A 16687-nucleotide genomic window follows, 5' to 3' on the forward strand; every position below is an offset into this window, starting at 1 on the left:
TAACTTCATAGACAAAGGGGGCTTGAAAGTGGAATATCCCTTTAACCATTTAAACCCTACTGCATTCAGGGGTCTGTACTTGGCCCCTTCATTTTACCCCTAAACCAAAGCCCTTTGCTCAATACAGCAGATCTACAAGCTCACAATGTGTCGCAATGTGACATATTCAATAAACATGAAAGCAAGATACAATATTTTAAAAAGTTTCAATCGGTTCTTTTGTTCCTAATATGCTTACCGGTCCAGAGATCTGTCTTAATCCATGCGCTGTCATCACCTAAAAGTCATGAAAGGGAAAAGCCAATTATTAAGCCAATTATGTATAAAACATTTGACCAGTTAAAAAAAAAAAAAAAAAAAAAAGAATGCTGAGCTCATAGAAACAAACGATTTGTTTTCAAGGTAAAATAGAAGTACGGGGCAGACAAACACACGCACACACGCACGCACGCACGCACACACACACACACACACACACACACACACACACACACACACACACACAGTGTGTACGTGCGTGAGGCAACCAGACTGACTCCCCACTTCTCACCTGCGTCTCATTTCGATTGGTTACGGCCGGCGGCGGAGAGACAAACATAAATCACTTTTTGGAGATAGAGTGTTTTCAGAACAGATTAGATATTGGGTGGTAAGGTCAGTGGCGTGGGACTCTAAAAACAACAGTTTAAAAGCAAAATGGCAAAGAGGAGTCGACACCGAGCGACTGAGGTCTGCTCGGCAACCCATCACTGTCCCCGCGCCCCGCCATAAATCAGCCGGGCTCCCATGTGCTCAGGCTGTAGCCCATGTATCAACATTTGAGCTGAGCAAAGCAATCTGGACTGTTAAATTACATTTTGTTTTGTTTGTCTGCGTTCCATCCATAGACTGTAGAAAAAATATGGACGGTGGGAAGACATTGGTTTCTATGCTGCGAAAACGAAGCTTTTTTTGGCCCTTGCCATCATTGTAGAAATCAACGTTCACTGGTAGAAATGGTACCATGTCGAATGCTATTGGCTGCCAACGGTCACGTGCAACCGCAGGGATGGGAGAATGTGGTGTTGAGCTTACCGAAAATAAAGCACACGAAGAAGAATCTTCCATCACCATCACAAGCCTATGATCACAAGCCCCTCCTACAGCATACTCTGCTTTAACATCAAATATAACATAAATTGGACCATATTTTGCCAAAACGCATATCATGGTGATTGAAACGAGGCTTTAAACTAGCGACAGGAACCATAAAGTAGTTATGACAATGTTTATTAAGGTAAGAAAATCAAATGTAAACGTTTTTGGGAAATGAATGTAATCCTATGGAGAACATGTTGCTTCTGGTACCAGAACAGCGCAACTAGCGGCCAATCATAGGAACTTTCAGTTCCGTGTTTGCTTCATTTTAAATCTGGGCAACTGGCCCCCTGGTTCCATCCCCAACTCGTCAAACCTCAAAATGTCCTCAGTCTCCTCGGGCTGTTGGTAATTATTATTACAGTACACGCATGCCGTTCATTGCCTGATGCTCAAACCCGTCTCTGATGTTGGAAGCCTATAGCGGGGGGGGGGGGGGGGGGGGGGGGGGGGTTGAAGCAAGCTTTCAACTGGTAGGCTGAAAGATCTGTCTGTCTGTCTGTCTGTCTGTCTGTCTGTCTGTCTACAGCAGGGGTCTTCAACAGGGGGTCCGCGACCCCTAGGGGGTCCGCGGAGGTACTGCAGGGGGTCCGCGAAATTATTGCTTAAAAAAAAAAAAAAAAAAAAAAAAAGATTTCAAAAAATGTTTTTTCCTTCTTTTTTTTTTTTTTTTGCCATTTTCCACATTTATGTTAAAAAATAAATCATGATTCTATCCATTTTGAATAGCTTGAATACATGATTGCTATTGACATATTATTGACATTTGTTCTCAGTTAATAAGTAGTATGTTTAGAAATGGTTGTGGTACGGCCCACCCTGCTCGCTGTAACTTGTACATGTTTAAAATAAAAAATATGTCGTAGCCCCGACCCCCCCCACCTTACGAGGTGGTAGGGGGTCCCTGCTCCATCTCCCCATCAGTTTGGGGGTCCCCGGCCTGAAAACGTTGAAGACCCCTGGTCTACAGTATCTATCCATCCATCCATCCGCAATATCTACAGCAGGGGTGGGCAACTTTGATGATGGAGAGGGCCACTATATCTCCAAACTCACTCCAGAGGGCCAAATTGTAGATATTATCAGGCAGTTATCTCGTATTTTAACTTTTTCGTAAATGCCCTACTACTCCATCAGGCTTTGTCACACAAAAGTAGCAAAAACAGCCGTTCTACAAGCTCAAAACGCTTCGCACTACAACACGTTTTGAGCTTGTAGATCTGCTATTTTTGCAATGTTTTAATTTCAATGTTTTAATTGGAATCCTGAATAATTTTTTCGCTATTTTAGAATTGGAATCCTGAAAAGTAAATTTTTTATTAAATTTCATATGCATTTAGTTATAGCCTACTTATGTTAACTTTATGAACTTGAAATACAATACATTTTACAAAGACAATCTTTTTTTTATATATATTTGTCATTAAGCTACCAATACAGACTGAAGTAATTAACTCATTCGTAGTTTACGGCCGTAAAGCCCGTTAATTTCTCTATGTCTTTCACTGCCGGCTTCTCCGAGTCCTACCTGTTAACGTGGGCGCTCGTCCAGTTCCCATCGTGCGTGATCGGACACTGCTCGTGTGTTCGCGTATTCCATCAGCTTCTCAAATCCGTTGAAACTTTTTCAATTGATCAATAAGTTCTCCATCTGTAAGCCGCGGAGTTCAGACAGTAAGCTGGGCCAAAATAGAGGACGGACTTCCGCTTCCGGTTCAGGGACTCCAATGTTAAAGTTGTCCGCTCAATAATGTGTCCGTGTAGAAACCGATCACGGAGCATTAGTTCCGGCCTATTTTAGTTGCGCTTCGATAAAAAAATGTTTTTTAATTAATTTTTATTACATTTACGGGTTCTACGGGCATGGCAGAGAAGGGGTACAAAGGGGTATTTTGATGAGTTTGTGTTAAAGAGGGTCATGTTTGCATGTTTGGAATTGTAACAGCTGAAATCAATAATACCAGAATTCCTATATTAACCTGTGGGCCGCATTAAGTGAAGGTGGGGGCCGTATGTGGCCCCCGGGCTGACAGTTGCCCATGTATGGTCTACAGCAGGGTTACCCAATTAGTTTTCCCCAAGGGCCGAATTATGTCTAGGGTACCAAGCCGAGGGCCACAATATTGCAGGGGGTGACGGTGGTGTTCCCGCTACTCCAGCGACAGTTTTCGTCGTTGTCGGGTGAAAATCTTGTATGTCCAAAACTGTTCGTTTTGAATTTATCATTTTAAAAATGGTTTAAACTAGTGAAAACAGCCGATCTACAAGAACACAACGCCTCACGGTGCGAGGCGCTGTGTGCTTGTAGATCTGCTGTTTTCACTACTTTTGTGCGACGGCCTCGTATGATTTGCGAAAGAACGTATACATTTGGAGATACAAGATTTCCACTTGACAACAACGATATACCAGTGTTGTTGCTGCTCTTATACCACCATTATTACTGGGGTTGGTGGGGGCCAGACAGTACCCCCCCGCGGGCCGCAAATGGCCCGCAGGCCGCCTATTGGGGAACCCTGGTCTACAGTATCCATCCATCCATCCATCCACCCGCAAGGAGGAACATGTGTGGATGAATTGAATGAACCACTATGCTCAAAGCAACCCCAGGAGGATGATGCGTGGATGAATTGAATGAACCACTATGCTCAAAGCAACCTCAAGAGGAATATGTGTGGATGAATTGAATGAACCACTATGCTCAAAGCAACCTCAGGAGGAGGATGGACATCCCTGAGGAATTGCTATGCACGCAGTACAGCTGTAGCACGCAACCACCTTGACCTGCATATATATAATACTCCCTCTGTCCTTGCTGTGAATAAGACAGAATTGTGAGTCAACATTTCTGCCCAGAATGCTAAAATATGCGACTGCCTCACCCAAGCCCACAGCCTTTTGTTTGTCCGTGTCTTATCCCTCCCGGTAAAGTAAAGCTCCAACTTATTTCCGGACGAGCGAAATAAATAACAGCGAGAATGATATTTCATAATAAGCGTTCATAAAGCTGTGAGCTGTGTGCGCTCCGAATTCCCCCTCACCCCCCCTTAGAAGAGTATTGTTATCAAGTGCATTTTATAGTCTTTTAACATCAACAGAAGCTTAGAGGATGTGATATTAAAGAGAAATTATTTTTGGCATACACAGTAAAAAAAAAACCTAAGAGTTAATTTAACTCAGAGTATGGAAACAGTATAAGTATGTGACCACACATGTTAAGGGAGGGGCGCTGTTGTTCAGGCCAGGCCAGGCCAGACACCCACCCACCCACACACACACACACACACACACACACCCACACACACACACACACACACACACACACACACACACACACACACACACACACACACACACACACACACACACACACACACACTATATATATATATTTGTTTTGCTGTTGCGCAGCCTCCACGACCACCGCTCAGTTCACACAGGTGTGATTTTTTTTTTAAATTTGAAAATGTGTGCACGTCTTTGAATATTTTGACCCGATTCTATAAATGTCTCCTAAATCGTTCTAAGTTTTTTTTTTTTTTTTTTTTTTAACTATGTTTCTATGTCGGTGGTGCTCAAACTTTGTCACGTCAAGGACCTCCAAAATGATATGTATTTGGCCATGAACCCCCATCTCAAAATATTTAGTTCCAGGGACCCCCCCCCCCCCCCAGAAGCAAATATTTGAGTTACAAATGTTCGCTTTAAAAAAAAAAGATATATATTCAAAGATTAGCACACATTTTCATGATTTTTCAAAAAAATAGCAGATGTACAAGCTCACAGCCGCGCTGTGAGGTCTATACGGATGGTCTACACGGATGAAGGTCTATGATGGGTTAGAGCCAAAAGGGTTTTTATTGGTGGGCATTGAGGGGAGGGGGGGTGCTGGGGGTGGGTGAATGCGTCAGGCCCGCTCCCCTCCCCTCCCCTCCCCTCCCCTCCCCAGCCAGCACTAATAAACACAGGCAGCAAGAGGAGGTTTTATGAAGGAAGGGTAATGGTCTGATCGCTCGCTTCTGCCGAGTAAGGAAAATCAATGCTTAACTGCCAAAATTATCTGCTGGGAGCTAGCACGTACACACACACACACACACACACACACACGCACACACATGCATGCAACCACACGCATGCACGCACGGATGCACAGGGACACGCACACGTCGACTCATATGCACACACGCACACACACACACACACACACACACACACACACACACACACACACACACACACACACACACACACACACACACACACACACACACACACACACACACACACACACACACACACACACACACACACACACACACACACACACGGAGCACGGACACGGACAACCTAGATTTGATATGGTTAAGTGACGCAGAGAGACTTAGTTGGATTTTTGGATATTTGCACTGGCAGAATATTTAGAGAAAGCATGGGACAAACGGACAAAGAAAACATATATGTAAGGTATATTTATTTTGTTTTGGCATTTTCTTTTCTTTTCTTTATATTATTGTTGTGCACTGATGTGTGCAGTTTCCAATAATGGAATGTGGTATTGTTTATTCATGTTTGGTGTCTTATAATCCCGTAAGGGATGGGTCTTTTTGACAAGACACGAAAATAAAAAATCATTCATTAATTCATTCATTCACAAGTTTGAATTACTATACTAGAAATCGTCGTTTTAGGATTTTATGAGTGCCATTTTTGGCCGAAAATATACAATCTACATACAAGCTTTTACAACGGGGTTCATGCTGCAACGCACTGAGCTGTGAGCTATTTTGGGTGCATGACACCGGACCAGCAAACAACTACTAAGTATACATAACGAAGTATAAAAACAATTTTAAACCAGGAAAATGTTTTGGCATTTAGCAGTCTTAAATAAATAAATAAATATTGGTCCATAATACGGTTTTATACAGGTTTTAGCCTAAACAACCACTCGGATATTGAAATGTCATGTTCTGTAATGTCTCTAATTCCAAGCCGTTTCAGATGCGATACCAAAATGCCATGTCTTTGGGCTAAAATTGGAACGATGCAGAGAATATTAGAGAACCACGATGAGAACCATGTAGAGTCAATCGGAATCTTCTCTGTATCGTTCCAATTTTAGCACCACTTTTACCTCATGGAAAAAATGTGAGGGGCCCCTTTAATCCATATAGTGACTAACTGACTATTGTAATATAAGTACACACATTTGTGGATCACAAGTATTAAAAGAACACACACTCACTCACATGCGCATACTGCGCGCACACGCACGCACACACACACACACACACACACACACACACGCACGCACGCACGCACGCACGCATGCACGCGCGCACGACACGCACGCACAAATCGGTACTAAATACTCAAAGAGCCTCATTCATCAAATGACTAATACCGTTTCCATTAATGTGTGCTATAGGCAGCGTCCTTGTTCAGTGGCCTGGGTGGCTCGCACCTCGCACACAACAATGAGCATAACTATCTCTTTGTTAGAGATGCTTTGCTTTGTTTCCTTTCCAGATGAAAGATCAGTTACTTGGAACGCAGCTGTGTCGATATAATTGGCCCAATTTGGGAAACCTAAAAACCTTCAAGTTCAAAGATTACTGAAAAGCAAGATTTATCTGTTGTGGTTGGCTGCACAGCAGTAATGTTTACACTTCTTACGCAACAAACTGACCTATCTTTAGATAAAGTGAAACCAGCATATCGTCGTTGTCGGGTGAAAACCTTGTATGTCCAAAACCGTTAGTTTTGCATTTATCATTTTAAAAATGATTTAAACTAGTGAAAACAGCCGATCTACAAGCACACAACGCCTCGCTGCTTGTAGATCGGCTGTTTTCACTACTTTTGTGCGACGGCCTTGTATGATAAAGCAGGGCTTTACTTTGCAAAAGAACGTACAAATTTGAAACTTGGAGATACGAGGTTTCCACCCAACAAAGACGATATAGGAAACTGCCTCACCATATTTTATTAGACTCGACTTCTAACAAACTTTGTCAAAACTCTAAATCCAGATCTGAAATGCTAAATATGCACACAGTATCATGTGCATGATGTAATGTTGTTCATATCCAGACCAAATAAGGCAACATACTGTACTTGCAGCTTAATTAAAATAAGTACTTTCATAATTGTGTGTAGTTTGTCCTTGTGGGTATTCATGTGTGGCTACATTATGGCCCTGGGTCAGGGGGGCCATAATGAGACTACTGTACATAAAAAGAAAACGAGGACAAAAATCCACTCGCACTAGATAATTTGCCCTCCTGGCTCCCAAACAGTGGAATAAACTCCTTGCTACACTTAGAACTACAGACTCACTCCCTAGTTTCCACCGTGGACTGAAGACTCACCTCTTCAGACTCCACCTAAACCCATAGCACTACTGTAACACTCCCCTTCCCTCAATGACCACACATGAAACTAGATAGCAATTTTAGGTTTTAGGAAAGCTTTTTACTGATTAGGTGCGTGGTCTACCTATGTTATTGTTTTTCTAGATTGATCTTCCTATGCATTTGTTATATCGTTGTTGATGTACTGACATATTATCTTGCTTATTATATTGATGTATTACCTGCTTATTGTAAGCCGCTTTGGATTAAAAGCGTCTGCTAAATGCCTAAACTGTAAATTAGTCTGGTGAGGCCTTCATAGATACAACACCTTTTGTCTCTTTTAGTACAAAAAATGTGTGAAAATGTCTAATTATTTATTTTGTAAAATAGATATATTATGTTTCTTTCCTTATGAAATAAGATGTCCATACTCGCGACATCACATATAAATGGGTCCACGACCAAGATGACACAGTGACATTGGGGGTCTGTAAGATGACACATTGGGGGTCTGTAGTGCAGTGTACTTACGGGACCAGGAGGACCTCTGGGGCCAAGCTCCCCCTGGAAACACAACACAGAGAAAACATCAATCAAGCTGTCTGGTGAACCGCGACCCATTAAAGCTGTGAGGACAACCATCACCTCCACACAAAGGGCAGCAAGACACATCAACACACAGACACACAGACAGACACACAGACAGACAGACAGACAGACAGACAGACAGACAGACAGACAGACAGACAGACAGACAGACAGACAGACAGACAGACAGACAGACAAGTGGTGGTTCTCTTTTTTGTTGTTTCTTTTTTTTTTCAAGGACCCTCAGTTTGGTAAGGACATATAGAGTCTGCACACTGGTTAAGCTCCATAAGTTTATTGCTGGTCAACGTTTCGATCTTAATAGATCTTCATCAGGACATAAACGACTGGGCATACACACTTGCATTTAAATAGACTGTCACCTATGCAATGATAGGCTAAGGGTACAATTGGTCACAGCAGTAATTAATTGGCTGGCTTGGTGTGACACGTAAAGGTGTGACAGTGAACCCATCCAAAAATGCAAATAGCAATACATGTTAAAGGAGCTATAGTCAACATTTTCCATTGTAGGGCCGACACTTTGTTTACATCCTAGTCTATAGTCTATGCTTGTTTTTGTTTTGCTTTTTCGTCGTTTTGTTGTTTTTGTTGCTTTTTGTTTGGTTCAGTTTGGTTTTGTTTACACGTCTCAAGGCATGTACAGGCTGTATATGCTGATCATTAGTATATATATATATATATATATTTCTTTTGAATAGGGGGCAGGTATTTATAAGAATTTATTATTCTCCTTGCTCCTTTTCGTTCATGGGTGTGTACTGTAAAATAATGAAATTCTGAGTATAAGTATAATATAACTGTAATGTACACTACATGTGCGAAACAAAAATAAATGAAAGGAAATTAAATGAAATGAAATGAAATGTAAACTAAGTGTCGATCTGACAATGGCCAAAATGGTTATTTTATCATTATTTTACGCTTTTTGTGGTCATTTTTGAATAGAAACATTATGAAGCTTATTTTTTTATAAAATATTTTCGAAACATTATTTTTATTTTAGCATCCGTTTTTCAAGAAAAAGTTGACTAGCTCCTTTAACATTCAAAATATCCCCTCAGTTTGGTATACTGTATATCAGTGGTTTTCAACCTTTTTACACCAAGCACCACCTCAGAAAACATCTGTCTCTCCAAGTACCACCTTAATAAGTGATGTTAAAATACAGGTGCGTAGACCTACTATAACCCTATCCTATTCAGCTATGCACAGTTAACACAGCAAGACAATTCATTCCTTGAATTCATGGAGATTGTTTTAGTTTTTGTTGTATTTCTAAGATAATAATTTGATGACCGGGTCATCATCCAGATTTAGCAACTACATTTGTGAACTTGGTGCAAACTTATTATTGCGACCGTAGGTCGCATTTACTACCAAAACCTCCACAGGCTGTCCGTGGGTGAGTGAGTCAGTCCGTCCGTCCGTCACACTTTTGCCCTGCTCATATCTCCGCAACCGTTGACCCGATCCATGCCACATTTTGCACACACACCCCTTGCCTGCCAAACTACAACCTCCAAGAACCCCCCGAGCCCCAGGGACCCCCAGCTCCCTGGGGGACCCCCAAGTGTAAAAAATGACCAAATGTGCAAAAATGACCAAATGACCACCCCAACGGGGCTGCTCACGGGGAATTCCCGGGGACCACCCACTCCTCGTGCTCCAGAACGGATGCAAAAGTGGTGACGCCCCCAGTGGAGGACCCCCTCCACTGCAGCTCACATAAAATGCCGATAAGCGACCTACGGTCGCTTATCTCCCGATTAGGGAGTCTTACTGGTATTTCTAATGTGATTAATCCGTTCTCACGCTCATTTCGGCACGGCTGGAAAGCCTATTTCAACCAATTGCTTGTTCAGAAGGACTACCTGTACAGTAATATAAATATTGCACTCCACTTACGCATGTCTTTTTTCTTATATTTGGGAAACTCCTCTGTGTACCACCAGAGGGGGGGGGGCATGTACCACCAGTGGTACGCATGCCACAGGTTGAGAACCACTGCTGTATATAAAGCCAAGGACCTCCACACACCACAACTCTATCTGACAGTGTACAAATGGAACCATTTGTACACTGTCAGAGTTACAGCCCCATAAGGGCCAACTATGAATCATTTTGCTGGGCACCCTCTGGGACCTGTCAAAGGCCCCCCGACCCCACTTTGAGAACCACTGAAACAGATGGACACACAGACAGACAGACAGACAGACAGACAGACAGACAGACAGACAGACAGACAGACAGGTGAAAGCACTGACAGGCAGACAGAAGAGGAGAGAGTAATGGAGACGCATCCATCCCCTCTATCTATCTATTATATCTCTCTATCATATCTATCTACTTGTCTACTTGGCCGCCAGGCCTTAGACGATGTTTTGCACCCTGTCTGTCCGTCCGTCCGTCCGTCCGTCCGTCCGTCCGTCCGTCCGTCCGTCCGTCCGTCCGCAGTGTGCGATTGCCGTGAAACTTTGCATGCACATTGGCACTAGGCCAAGGAAGAAATGACGCCCTACATTTTTCAACTCTGCCTTATGGTGGTGCTATAATAAGCCGTCAATCGCAATTATTTACAATTAATCGCCAAACTAAAAACCGTCACAACGGTGACAAGCCTCCCCAACCAATAGTAAGGAAACTCCCAAATAAACTCCCTTTCACCTGGGACTTTTCTTCCAGTTTATTGGGGAGGAGGAGAATGTGTAGGTACAGTACAGTGTGTACAGTACAGTACAGTACAGTACAGTACAGTACAGTACAGTACAGTCCCTCACCTGAAAGGCTTGTACTATTTGTTTCTGCATCGTGTGTACATTGCTTCACCTCCAGGGCCCCCGTGGGTAACCTGTAGGATTCGTTTTTCACAGAGCAGCATTCATTCAACCTGACAGTGTTCTGGGGTGACATTGAGTTCCCCTGTCCCTCTCCATTACTGTGTTGCTGGGTGCACACACACAGTGCACTGTATTCATAGATGGGTAGGGTAGGTAGATAGCCATGCGATAGAGAGAGATACAGTAGTTAGATACAGGATAGATAGGTACTGTTGGAAAGTATGCATGAAGGTAGCTAGGTAGGTAGGTAGCTAGCTAGCTAGTTTTGTAGGTAGATAGGTAGATTATTCCGTTCCTCTGCCCAAAACAATTAGCTAAAATAATTGTGACAGGCCTGATATAGTACGGGGGTGCATCTGTTCATGTTGAATCAACATCGCAGCATCTGTGGACGCCCACAGATGAGAGCCAGCGCTGTTTTAAAAGTCATTTGTGCAACATCAGGGCCACTTCTTCCAGAAAAACAACAATATCACGGTAATAAAAGTTACAGTGTCGAAAACCAAAATTACAATATTACTTTGTGCAGAGAAGTGGACGGGGAGGAAATCACTTAATGTATTTTGCTTTTTTGCAAAACACATTCCACAGAAACACTCTAATGCACTCAATACATTTCACATTTCCATTTAGGGAGCGAGGTGAAGCCGGGTAACACAGCTGCCATCGTGCTTTACGCTTCGCAAGACAGTGAAGACGTATATTTGCTTGGCAGCTTCCATCATCACATGGTTTTGGTTGCAACCCAGTGGCAAAATGAAGAGACCTTACAGGAGTCACTACGAAGCATTCTTGAGCACAAACAGTAACGCATTTAGGCCAAGAATTATTTAATGCTTTAGCTTTTGAAAAAATAGCAGATATACAAGCTCACAGCGCGGCACCGAGTGCCGCGCTGCGAGCTTGTAGATCTGCTATTTTTGAAAAATTGACCTGTTAGTCACCCGTGTGTTAACCAATCGCAGAAGTCTGTCACATTGGCAACGGCCATCCCAGAAACGGCTGTAGTAGGAAGGGCTTTCAGACTGAATAATGGAGTGAAGGCAACTAATCTCACACAATCACATTCAAATTCATAATTTAACACATGCACACGCACGCGCGCGCGCACACACACACACACACACACACACACACACACACACACACACACACACACACACACACACACACACACACACACACACACACACACACACACACACACACACACACACACACACACACACACACACACACACACACACACACAGCCGCAGGGAGCACATGGACAGAAGGAGTTATCATACGTGACCTTATATGGCATTTGACACGGATGTGACCATGTGACCATGTGACCATGTGACTTACCTTCTGTCCCTTCGTGCCGTCCACACCTGTCTGGCCCTGGGGGAGGAGGAGAGGACGGGGTTAATGACATCAGCAGGGACCACCGGAGAGGACGGGGTTAATGACATCAGCAGGGACCACCGGAGCCCCGCTTAAATGTCACTGCAGTGGAAGTACACACAGAGGAAGCACACAGAGGTGGAACGATGGCTTACCAAGTACATTTACTTGAGTAGCCACTGTACTTACCTAGTGAAATAAAAAATAAGTTTTTTCACACTTTTAGAGCTTATCTGTGGTAATCATATAGGCATTCCTAACACTAGGTACCATAACAATTGAAAATAAACAATTTCTGTGTATTTTTATATCAAAAATCCCTAAATATAATAATAATTATTATTATTTCCTGTGAACAGAAACGTGCTGCGTGATGACATAGACAGGTCTTCTTGAATTTAAATTAACCTTGATTACATTCACCTGTTTGATTCCCATTGCCGCACATTCCTCCAAACACAGCTGATTTTAATTACAGAGCTACTCCGTTTTGAATCTCATTCAAGATGACGTCCAATCTATGTATTACTCATTGTAAACTTAAAGCTATACTCTGGAAGTTGCTCGACTACTGGTCAGTAGCGGTATTGCAGGTATTTTAAAAAAAACGCGGTCGCGTCTGCTTTTTTCGGCCGTTTTCACCCGGAACCGCCACGGACCACCGAGACTGCCTTGCCCTCGCTATGCTACGACACCTCACCAGTGTAAACACTGCTGTTGAGACAAGCTACTTCCTGAGAAGACGGCAAGACACGCGGTGATTGGCCGGTCGTTTATGATCCGCGCTGTGATTGGCCTGTAGTGCATCATCTGGGATACACGTATACGGAATGATGCAGATGACGTAATTTTGCCGGGAAAAACAGTCCCGGTCACGGCCACACGGCTCAGTAGAAAACATATAAAGAAAAGGCTTTTGGGGCTGAAATTAACGGAGTGGGTGTTCTAAAACTTTAACGATTTAATAGTTAGGACAATTTTAAGATTTGTTTTATTAAAAAAGTTACATAGTATAGCTTTAATGAGCACAATAAAATACGTAAACATTATAGGTTGGAATAATAAGCAACTTGGTAACAAACATTCTGCACAGCTGGCCCACTGGCCAGGTCCCTCTGCCACAAACGCAAACTTTGGGCACACGTGAGCCGTCCCATCGCCTGAAGGGCTGGTCCCTTCTGATTGAAACAGACAGAAACAGACAGGCTTGCGTTTCAGACTGAAACGTCAAAATAAAATGCCCAAAAAAGCCATTTCACTAGGACTTTAAAGATGGGGTGCCGCATTGTTTTTGTACTTCTTTCTGTTTTGTATGAGTCTACAAAGTTAATTTACTCTAATAGACCCCCTGGTGTGGTTATAATATGCGAATATGTCTTCCCTGTGTATTGTTGGTTTCTCCCTGTGGTCAAAGCTTTTGACACCCATCTTTTTTTACCTGAGTATTCATATTTTTGGATACTAGACTCCATTTCAAAGGCAAATATTTTACTTTTGATGCCACTACATTAAACAAAAAAAGTACTCCAGTACTTCAACTCAAGTACATATTTGACAGAGCAACCTTCACTTGCAGTCGAGTAATATTTGAGAATCTAAAGACTGGCGTAGAGCACTTTGTCCACCACTGGGGGCAGCAGAGAAGACTGTAGGCATTTTAAATGTCACTGCATGCAAGGTAAGAAGTACGTACAGGATCTCCTGGGTCGCCCTTCTCTCCTGGGACTCCAGCGTCGCCTTTCACTCCCTGTGCAAGAAAACACACCACAGACACACCATGACTGACATGCAGCACCCAGGAAGGGTGACAGAGTGGAACTACAAGGGCGACCCATCTTGTTATAATGCGAAGTAATAGAAATGCACTTCATCATTACCAGGTACCAGGGACGTGCTGGGCCGCTGATTCAGCCCGGGAAAAATAGTTGTAGAGGCCCTCATTGCGCGCAATAGAGAGAGATCTCTCTCTATAGCGCTGCTGCTGCTACTCAAAGATTTGCCATTTCAGATCATGACAAGTGACAAGCCAGTGGGCCAATTACAAGAGTTATATTTCGTCGTTGTCGGGTGGAAACCTTGTATGTCCAAAACCGTTTGTTTTGTATTTATCATTTTAAAAATGATTTAAACTAGTGAAAACAGCCGATCTACAAGCACACAACGCCTCGCACCGCGTAGATCTGCTGTTTTCACTACTTTTGTGCGACGGCCTTGTATGATGAAGCAGGGCTTTGCTTTGCGAAAGAAATGTACAAATTTGAAACTTGGAGATACAAGGTTTCTGCCCGACAGTGACGATTTACTTTGTTGGCCGCCCAGCCCCCAAAATGGAATGACATTTTATTTTATTTTTTTTTCCTAATGGCCGACCTGGACCGGCCGGGAATGAACCGGCCGTTCGGGAGTTGTCCCGCTTTTCCCAATGGCCAGCACGTCCCTGCCAGGTACTCAGTACACTTAGAAGGACCTAGCTTCCACCGTGGACTGAAGACTCACCTCTTCAGACTCCACCTAAACCCATAGTACTACTGTAACACTCCCCTTTCCTCAATGACCATTCATGAAGTTAGATAGCATTTTTCTTTTTAGGTTTTAGAAACGTTTAACCCTAACCCTAACCCTAACCCTTTTTTTTTTTTTTTTTACTGATTAGGTGCGTGGTCTACCCATGTTGTTGTTTTTTCTAGATTGATATTCCTATGCATTTTGTTGTATTGTTGTTGATGTACTGACATATTATCTTGCTTATGATATTGATGTATTACCTGCTTATTGTAAGTCGCTTTGGATTAAAAGCGTCTGCTAAATGCCTAAACTGTAAATTGTAAATTGAACTCTGTACAGGTACACCAAATGGAGCCTTATGGGTCCATTTGGTTCACTCTGCAGAGTTAAATGAACGCTAATGATTTTGGATGTTTTGTTAGATTAGCATTCCAGAGATACAAAGGCTATTATTGAATGGTGGTCAGTGGCCTAATGAATATCAAAGTGGGGGTCGTCCAAATTAACCCATTTAGAACGGGTACACATTATTGTGTATCATTATTTTATGCTCTAACTATTGAAAAATAGCAGATATACAAGCTCGCAGTAGATCTGCTATTTTTGAAAAATCTTTAAAATTAGAATTTTGACCCGATTCTAAAAGCGTCTTTAGAATCCTTCTAAGATTTTTTGAAAAACCTATGATTCTATGTCAGCAATCTTGCCGGCCATCGTCAAAGAAAAGGTCCTTTTCACTCAACTGGAGCTCTGTTCTTGAGAGACTACAATGTCAGTGGTTCTCAAACTTTTTCATGTGAAGGACCCCCAAACTGATATGTATTTGGCCACGGACCCCCATCTCAAAACATTTAGTTCCAGGGACCCCCCAGAAGCTAAATTTTAGTTACAAACGTTCACTTTGAAAATACATACATTCAAAGATTTGCACACATTTTCAAGATAAAAAAAAAAAAATAGCAGATCTACAACTGGTACTTGTAGATCTGCTATTTTTCACTGGTTAAAGCATTCAATAATTCTAGGCCTAAATGGGTTTTAAACAGGGTTGAGAGTCACTGATCCCAGTGTTGCTGTTCCAGTAACACTGTGACACAGGGCACAGGGTCTAATAGAGCTACTGTAATTACAGCAGAATTAGGCTGGCTCCTCTGAACCCAAAAAGACGGGTGGAGCATGTGTGACACTAACAAGGCATAGCGTTGGTTCAGGCAGGTCAGCAGAGTCAAGACGCACCCTGTCCCCCCACAGGGGCGTCAATTGGGTATGGCAGGGGTATGCAGCTGCCATACCCTGGGTCCAGGGGGGGGAAATAAAAGTTACTTTTTAAATATAAATCCAGGAATGTCTCTTATTTGTCTATCTGCGCTGGTTATTATGTTGTTAAATTACAGTAAAATAACTGCAAATGCTAAATTTAACAAAATGGTCACTTTGACAAGGTATTATAATCGTATTCTCCACACTTTCTCTCCCCTCTTGACAAAATGGTAGCCTATATTCCCAGGTTCCGCAGGTCAGCTGCACAGGTTCATTATTGTTAATTGTGGCACGTTTACTAACATGGCAAGTTTAGCTGCCATATCCAGCCCAAGAAACCGTAGAAACAGGGCAAAAAAAAAAAAAATGTACTTCTTAAAATAAATGTATCATGCTTGTTGCTAAGGTATGGCAACATGACTGGTGTCTTGCGCCCTGGTCCTCGCGCGTGCAAGACACCAGTCATGTTGCCATACCTTAGCTCTTTCTGAAAGGACGCCACTGCTGTCCCCCCATCAGCGATGCTCATCCGTTGCTAAGGTATGGCAACATGACTGGTGTCTTGCGCCCTGGTCCTCGCGCGTGCAAGAC

The 16687-nt window shown here is 42.8% G+C and overlaps 1 long non-coding RNA gene across 1 annotated transcript; it reads right to left on the reverse strand.

Annotated features, from left to right (window-relative positions):
• Positions 1-240: 240 nt before the first annotated feature.
• LOC308297586 lies at positions 241-14069 on the reverse strand. Its single transcript, XR_013962670.1, has 4 exons — positions 14025-14069; positions 12293-12328; positions 8025-8057; positions 241-277 (listed from the first exon to the last, which is right to left on the reverse strand). It is a non-coding gene; the product is annotated as an uncharacterized lncRNA (long non-coding RNA).
• Between the last annotated feature and the right edge of the window lie 2618 nt (positions 14070-16687).

The sequence above is a fragment of the Nannobrachium achirus genome (genome assembly GCF_963921795.1).
Source record: "Nannobrachium achirus genome assembly, chromosome: 13".
NCBI lineage: Eukaryota > Metazoa > Chordata > Actinopteri > Myctophiformes > Myctophidae > Nannobrachium > Nannobrachium achirus.